The sequence below is a fragment of the Talpa occidentalis genome, unplaced genomic scaffold (assembly GCF_014898055.3).
Source record: "Talpa occidentalis isolate TD23 unplaced genomic scaffold, MPIMG_talOcc4v2.1 talOcc4.1161, whole genome shotgun sequence".
Classification (NCBI taxonomy): Eukaryota; Metazoa; Chordata; class Mammalia; order Eulipotyphla; family Talpidae; genus Talpa; species Talpa occidentalis.
Window position 1 is genome coordinate 12,606 of NW_023601172.1, and position 8,165 is coordinate 20,770.

At 66.7% G+C, this 8,165-nt stretch overlaps 1 pseudogene; it reads right to left on the reverse strand.

Moving 5' to 3' along the window:
• Positions 1-237: 237 nt before the first annotated feature.
• On the reverse strand, positions 238-6,560 carry LOC119239784 (cytohesin-1-like; annotated as a pseudogene).
• Between the last annotated feature and the right edge of the window lie 1,605 nt (positions 6,561-8,165).

The following is an 8,165-nucleotide window of genomic DNA, read 5'->3' on the forward strand; positions in this document are numbered from 1 at the left end:
CCCCCAGCGGACCCAGCCCTTGGTCCCTCACGTTTCTGTGTGCATCCTGGGGTGGGGTCTCCCTCTGCAGGTGCGGTCCCGAGAGGGGTGGTGTTGACTCCGAGGCAGCGCAGGGAGAGTCTGCACGTTTACCTGGGTCTCTACCCGGTGGCCTCTGCGGCCTTCCGGGGCGCGTCTTCACGCGCTGGAATTTTTCATGCCTATTCCCTTCTCTGTGCAACTGTCTCTCGCCCTCGCTCACGCCCGGGGGCTGTAGCGGCAGGTCTGCGCGCTCACCACAGCCTGCACGCATCCCCAGCTCAGAGCGGCCCTGGGCAGCGCCTTGGGGTCTTCTAGCTACAAGGGTGAGGCGCTGGCATCCCCGTCCCCTGCCTGTGTCCTGGCTGGAACCTCCACGGCCAGCTGCAGACCAGCAGTCCTCCCGGACCTGGCCCCAGGGAGCGGCGCTTCCCGCGAGCTGGTGTGTTTTTGCAGAGGGAGGGAAGGAAGCGGCGCTGCAGGGCAAGGGTGACCGAGAGAACCGCCCAGGCGGGCAGGAACGAGGCACCAACTGCAGATAGGAGGGCACAGGGGGTGAATCCAGGTTGGTGCCAGGTGGGCGGGCCCGGGGCAGTGGGGCCTGAGGAGCAAAGCTGCCGCGGGCAGGAAAGGCAACCCTGGCCAGTGGGTGGACGCCCCGCCGCCTCTACGCTGAGGGCACTGGGCCCCCTGATAAGCCCCCGCCCGGGGTCCTTCCAGCAGAAGCGGGGCGCAGACGAGGGTGTGTGAGCTGAGGGCGTGCTGCTCGGTCTTGCAGTTGAGCACCGGACACTTGTCTCTTCGTCCAAAAATGGGTGGGGGAGAGCGAACTGTCCTTTGCGCTCTGGTCTCCCGAGCAGCAGACCCCCTTCCGCCTCCGCACCCCGGGGGAGACAGCAGTGCGGCCCGCAGGCCCGGCGCCAGAGAGCGCGCACGCGGGGCTGGGCAGGTCTGGCGTTTATTCGCGGCGGTCCGCGGCGCTGGCTGGCAGTGCAGAAGGCCCAGCCCAGCAAGTGGCATCAGTTACAGCTCTTTAAAAACCCTGTCGACAGCTCTCAGTTGTTTCTTTATATTTTAGATTTTGACAAAACTTTTTTTAAACAAATACAAAATAATCCAAGAGGAGAAAAGCTATACAAGGACCATTCACACTCTGATAAATAGACTAACGCTGGTCCAGGCGCCTCCGCCCAGCAGTGTCCATGAGAACCAGAGCCCCGGCCCGGCGGCGGGCCACCCGCACGGCGGGAGCGCCTGGGCCCCGCCTCCCCCGGGCCTCCAGCCTGGGCCTCCCTGTCACCTTCTCAAGCTCTGACCACAAATGCCTGGAGCCGCTCCAGACAGGACCTGCCCGAGGGGGGCCCAGAGGGGCGCACCCCCGGGCACTTGCACAGCAGCTATTCCCAGAAATGCGCGGAGCTGGGGTCCCGCTGCCCTGGGGGACCAGCGGCTCGTCCACCTTCTTCCTCGAGGCAGCTCCTGCCCAGGGCGACGGCCCGGGCCCCTGCTCACCCGGACTGGCCTGCCGGCCCTGGCGAGGCCAGGGGCCGAGAGTCCCTGAGAGAACGCGGAGGGAGGACGGGTGCTCGCCCCTCCCCGCAGGCGAGGTGGGTCTTCCCGCGGCACCCGCCCCGCAGCAGGCCGGCCCAGGCGGGGGCGGGCGGGCCAGTGAAGCGCCAGTTCTGAGGCAGAAAAGCTGAAGCCCGAGGGGCCGGGTCAGACCTGCCCCACCCTCTAAAACGAGGACGGGGTTTGGGGAGAAGAAAGCCAAATAAAAATAGCAGGTCATCCCAGAATCTCTCGGGATTGCCCTCACAGTTTTGGTTACTCGGTATACGTAGCTCAAGGAAAAGGCTGACTTTCTGTCCTAAAGCCCAACAGCAGTGAATTTTGAAAGAGAAAGAAACCCACGTGTCGTCGGTTCCCCTGTCCTGGCGCCCGGCCCTGCCCGCCCAGTGGCCCCAGGCCCCTGCGGGCTGCCCCCCCACGCCGACACCCCAGGGTGTGCGCCTGGGGTGCGGGAGGCTCTGGCCGGGCCGGCGACCAGGGCGGTGCAGCCAGCAGCTCGGCTTTACCTTTTTTTTTTTTGCTAAAAATCAAAAATATATCTTTCCAGTACGTGGCTTCTCTTCCATTCCACCTCTGTCAGCACAGAGCAGCTCTGGGCGCGCGTCTCTGGTGCAGGGCCGAGGCGTCTCCACAGGAAACACCCGCAGGAGGAGCCGGGTCGTGGGGCGGGACTGTGCCTGAGAGTGGAGGCCCAGACCTCTCCCGCGCGCGCCCCTCCCACCTAAAACTAATAGCAAAGCTGAAGCCGGGGGCCGGGGGCCGGGGTCCAGGGGCGACGGACGCCGCCGGCAGGACCACCCGCTTGCGGCCCTCTCTGCCGAGCTCGGGCACGGAAGGCCTGCGGGCACACAGCTCTGCTCCGCGGGGACTCAGTGTCTCTTCGTGGACGAGACCTTCTTCTCCGTGCAGCCAGCATCTCGTAGAAAGGGTCCCTGCTGATGGCCGCCCTGGAACACAGGGGGAGGCGGCTGAGGACAGGGCGGAGGGGCCCCGCACCCTCCACCCTGACCGTCACCCGCGTGGAGGCCGGCCCGGGGCCACCCCTTCAGCCACACCGAGGGAGCCACGCGCATGCGCGAGGTGGCCTGGGGTGTTACTGCCCGTTTCCTAAGAGCCAGTTAAGTTCAGGGCAAGAACAGCACACTCTCTCCAGGCTGGCCTAACTGCGGGACGATGGCGGCCCGCTCCAGAGGGTGAGAGGAGACCACGCAGCCCTCGGCCGCAGGAGCCCAGCTTCTCGAGTCCAGCTGCCTGGCCTGAAGACCAGCACCACCTCTGCGGTCTGGACAACCTAAGTCCGCACTGTGCCTCAGCGTCCCCGTCTGCTCCCATGCTGTGCTGAGTCACGGGACTGGAGAGCCAAACGCCGCCGCCCTGGGGCGCCCGTGTTGCGGGGGCCGAGCCAGGCCCTGGCACGCACACACTGAGCCCTCAGCAGCCCCGAGGGCCACCGGGGCAGCAGGCCAGGGCTGGGCAGGGAGCCTGACCCCATAGCTGCCTGCTGTCTGGGTTTGTCTCTCCTCACTGCTCCGCTCAGGGGTGATTTTGTGACAACAAGGTGCTGCCTCTGCCTGCGTCAGCCCCCCTCCCGCCTCTGCTCCCTGAGCCCCGGCAGAGACACCAGGAGACGGGGCAGAGACGCCACGGCCCTTGGGTCATGGCCTAGTGGACAAGACCCACCACACAGGCCACACCAGTCTGCAGGCGCGTCCGAGGCCCACGACGGGCCAGCGGTGCCGGGAGCCTAGGCTCGGGTGTCCTCTAGGGCTGCGGTGGGAAGCAGGCGAGGCACGGGGGGCGCTGGGGTCACGGCTCCCAGGGCGGCCGCTCACTTGATGCACTTCATCCACTCCTCCTGCTCCTCGGGCGTCGGGGCCGAGATGCGGTAGGTGTGGTTGCCTTCCACCACCCGCCGTCCGCCTCCGTCTTACAGGCCTTGATCACTTGGTCTTTATTGTCGGGGATATAAAGCTCAAAGCAGTTCTGGAAATTAAAAGAGAGGGAGGAGGCTGAGATCTAAAAACTGCTGTTTTCAGAAAGGCTGAAAAGGCGACTTATCTTCCAAAGCCTCTCTATTCTGACCTCCATGAAACACGGGAGATGTTTTTCCCAGCGAGAGAAGACCCTTACGGCAGAATTCTGGAGAATTTAAACTACGTATCAACAAGCCTTTCAGCCAAACTGTCACCCCGACACGGCCTCCCGACACGGCGCGGCACCCTCGAGGGCCCGGCGTCCGCAGCCAGGCCGGCGACACTCCAGCGTTCCAAGGGGGCCCCACGGCAGGCGCCACTCTCCAGCCGGGGCGGCCGGCAGCAGGTGGGCGGGAGGCGAGGTCACGGGGCTCGCCTTGGGCTTCGACGCTAAAGACAACTTTAAAAGCCAGGCAAGATTAGAGGCCAGCGCTCGTCAGCGCAGCAGGGGAACCTGCAACCTCACGTCTCCCCAGAGAACCACTCCCACCCCACGGCCCCCACGCGTCTGCCCGGCACTCACTGGCTTCTTGGAGTCCTCCACCTCCCGGATGCTCAGGTTCTCAAGGGGATGATCCCACGGGGCTCCTTGTCCTGCAGGTTGGACAGAGGCTCCTTGCTTGGTCTGCAAGCATGGGCCCCCAGCCCACCTCCCTTCTCTGCCGTCCCCAGACCAAGGCCAGCCGGCCCCAGGGCCACACCTCATCCTCTAAAACAAGAACGGGGTGAGAGCTGCACAGGGGCCACCACCAGACCCCTGCCTGCCACCCAGGCCTTTGCCAGGGCAGCGTACGTGGTGGGGCCACTCAGGGGCCCCGCAGACGCCTGTCACTTGGAGACACCCTGTCCCTGCCTGGCCACCCTCTGGCCTCTGCTGATATCAGAAACTGAGAGCCGAATCTCGCCGGCGGTGGCCCAAGGCCACTGCGTTGGGGAAGAGGCCACGCATCGCCTTCCTCACTGTCTCCTCCCTTATGTTCCCCTGGACGGGCACTGCCCACCTGCCAGCTCCTAGAAAGCTCCTAGAAAGGCACCTAAACTCCCGTCCAGGGCCAAACATGCCCCCACCAGGCCACCACCCCATCCTGCCTCTCCAGTGCTTCCGTCCCAGCAACAGTGGCTCCGGCCCTACCAGGGCGACCTCCGGCCTCGCCCCCTCTCCTCCCCATCCAGCCCCGACGGCCACTCGCTCCAGCTCAGCAGCTCGGCTGCATTTGCCTGGGCACTAGACCTCGGGACGGGCGCCCCTGGAAGCCCGCGCTCCTCAGGGTGCAGATTCTGGGGCGCGCCTCTTCCAGGGAAGTCACTTCTTTGGATTGCGGGCAACATGACCGTCCCGCCTGCCCTCCCCACCTGCCGGCCTTCCGGGGGTCTCGGCGCTGGTCTTTTTCAGGTGCAATCTCCCAAGTCTGTCCCGTTCTGAGCGGTCCCGCTCCTCAGAGCTCTGACTTACTGGCCAGAAGACGCCCCGTTTCTATGGCTACAGCTCCAGGCTAAACACGGTTTGGGTTCTCATCTGTCGGAAGCTCCCTCAGGGCTGGGAAGCTCGTGTTCTGTCCACCTCCACCGCCCACCTGCCCCCCAGCTCCAGCGTGCTCCTCCACCGTCGACACCCATCAGGTCACGGTGCTTCCGCCCCCCTGGGGGTGGCGTTCGTGGCTCAGCCTCCACGGAAGGTTTTCCGAGCTGAACGTGCAGTCGGTGCTTTACCTAAGCCGCGAGCCGTTGTCTCCGTCCACCTTCCCGCCCGCCGATCTCTGCCCGTGGCAGACCAGCACTCCTGACCAGAGGACGCGAGCCCCGGCGCAGCCTGCTTCTCCGGGAGGGTGTGTGGGGGCCGGGCTGGGGGCAGCGCCCTGGGCGGGGGGCCGGGCTGGGGCAGGGCCCCAGCTCCCTCCTGGCGCCTGTTGATGTTTCCTGACCTTGCTCACCCTGTTCCTTATTAGGGTGCAGCTTTTCCAACTCATTTCCACCAGCACTTTGCTCCCCGCCAGGGAGGACCACGTGGAAGACCCCCAAGGGCATCTTCACCCCAGGACACTCCAGGGACCGGCTGGCGCAGGCAGGAGCGGCCACCTGCTTCCGGCCCGTCCCCGCGCAGGGCTCTCATTCCGTCCGAGAGCCACCACGCTCTGCGCTGACCAGAAAGCCACTTCCCAGCCTGGGCATCAGGGGGTCAGCACCTGGACCTGGCTGAAGACGGGCTGGAGAACAAAAGCCATCCCAGCCCCGGTGCCTGCCTCACCCAGGACGAGCCTTTGGGCGGCTGCGGGACTGCCCCGCTCTCGCGCCCCAGCAGCCTGGCAGGGGCGAGTCAGCCTCTCGCTGGCCACCATCTGCCGGCCTCCTTAGCTGCTGTGTCAGGGGCTTCAAAGAGCCTCAGCCCGTGACTCTTAGCCTCATGGGCCACGTACCACGAGGACAAGTGCGTGGCGCGTCTGCATCGTGACTCCTTCCCGCGCGCGAGAACCAGGAAGACTCCCACAGGGTAAGACCACGTCCCGCCGCAAAAACCCCAAACGCCCTCAGGAGACTCCTCCCTCTTGTTTCTCCTCCTGGCAGCGCCAGCCGCTCGGATCCAGATGGCCAGAGCCTGCCCCGCCCGCCGCAGGTCGGGGGCCAACTCCTCGCCCCAGCGGGGACACTCCCGGCTCCTGTGCGTCCCTAAGGCTCGTGGCGTGGCCCCCTCCCATGTTCTGTCTAGAAGTGGAGGGGGGCTGGTGGCCGGACCCCGCCTCACCTCGGGTACCCAGGCCGAGACCCGGCCCTCGGTCCCTGGGCTCACACCCTCTCGGCCCGGAGCACGGCCCAAGCCAGCCGACCCTGCGCCGCCGCCGCCAGGGCTCACCGTCGTGTACTCGAAGTAGTACAGGCAGTTGTCGGTCAGGATGAACCAGCGCCTCTTCCACGTCTTCACCCTGCCGCCTGCAGGGCAAGAGGATGGGGCATTCGACCAGACACAACGGCAGCACATGCCCGGGCTGGGGTGCCAGACCCACAGACACGCCCCGGGACGCGACACGGCTCCCAGGGAGCAGCGCTGGGCGGGGTGCGCAGGCAGAGCAAGCAAGCCGGGCGGGGCGGGCGGAGGGGCAGGGACCCGCGGCCGTCCGGCGGGCGAGGGAGGGCAGCAGAGCCGTGTGCCTGGCGGGAGGGGCCGCCCCACCAAGGTGCCTGCCAGGTCGGCCAGCGCAGGCATGGGGGGCTCGTGAGGGTGGGGGAGAAGAGGAAGGAGACAGCCGTTTCCATCCCTCACGGTCTGACCCGGTTCTCCAGAACTCAAACTCCCGTGGTTTGGCGCCCGCCCGCTCTCAGGCCTCGGCCAGCGCTCGGCCCCACCACCCCCCGGGGAGCAGAGGGCTGCCCCGGCGTCCCCTCTGGGCTCTCCAAAGCTCATGGCAGAGAAGCGGGCAGGCCAGGGCTGGAGGGCACCAAGCGGGCAGAGCCGGGGCTTCCCCCGACCCTCTCGCATCTCTCCGAGAAGAGCTGCCGAGGGGCTGTGCGCCAGGCCGATGGACAAGGGCGTGGGGAGCCTGACCACGTCCTGCTCTGGCCCTGGCCGAGCGCCTCCCCGCCTGTCCTCTCTGACGCCAGCTCAAGGGCCGCTCTCTTGATCTGACCCAGATGTGGCTGGGGAACGCGGGGCGTCTTGGGACCCTTCCTCACACCCTTACAGGGGAGAGGCTCGTCTCCGCTCTGGGAGGAGCCACGCCTCGGAGCAGGCAGCGCCTGTCCACCACCTCGAGTGGGGCGAGAGCGGCCCGGGTCAGGCCGGGGCCAGGGCCTGGGCGCCAGCTCTCATGGGGGCACTCACACTGGGGGGGCTCGCGTGGGAGGCTCTGTGCTGCCCGCCCGCCTGGCGCTCAAGGCTCTCTCCTCACAGCGACGCGGGCACCCCTCGGCACTTGCCCCGGCCCCTGCGGCGTGCGGGGGCTGCGGCTGGGGAGCGCCGTGCACAAGCAGGCGGTGAGGAGACGCGATCTGGGTGGGCCTGGGCCGGGCGCCCTCCGGGGCTCAGCGGCTGGCTCTCCGGGCCCCGCCCCCACAGGGCTCGGCACACAAGGACAGTCCCCATGCCGCCCCACCATGCGCTCCCCCAGGACCCCGGGCAGCACTCAGGGTCGTGGAAAGGGTCAGATGGCAAGAGGAAGAAGATGGGAAAGGTCTAGGAGAAAAGCCAAGCTGGCGGCATTCCTGACCGCGGACTGGCCATTTCCTGCCGTCTAGCGTGGCAGAGCCCCCGCCGGAGGCCGCGCTGCGGTCCCGGGGCCTCGCGTTGAGAGAAAGACAGACATGGAACGAGCAGACAGACCAATGGCGCTAGGACAGTCCCTGTGGAACTCAGGGCCACCCGCTTCTCTGACCCTCACGGGGACGGCCAGCTGCCCTGGACGACCTGACAGGTCCCCAAGACGCTTCTGTGCATGCAGACATCTGGGGAGGCTTCCTGAGTGAGCTCAGCTCAGGCAGTGTCCGGGCAGACCTGGGGGGCTCCTACACCGGAAACGTGCCTCCCCAAACCAGCAGGGGACAGTGGCCGCCAGCGGCATGGCTAAGGCCCATCGAGAAAGAGCTGGGAGCCACACAGAACAGCAAGCTCGAGGC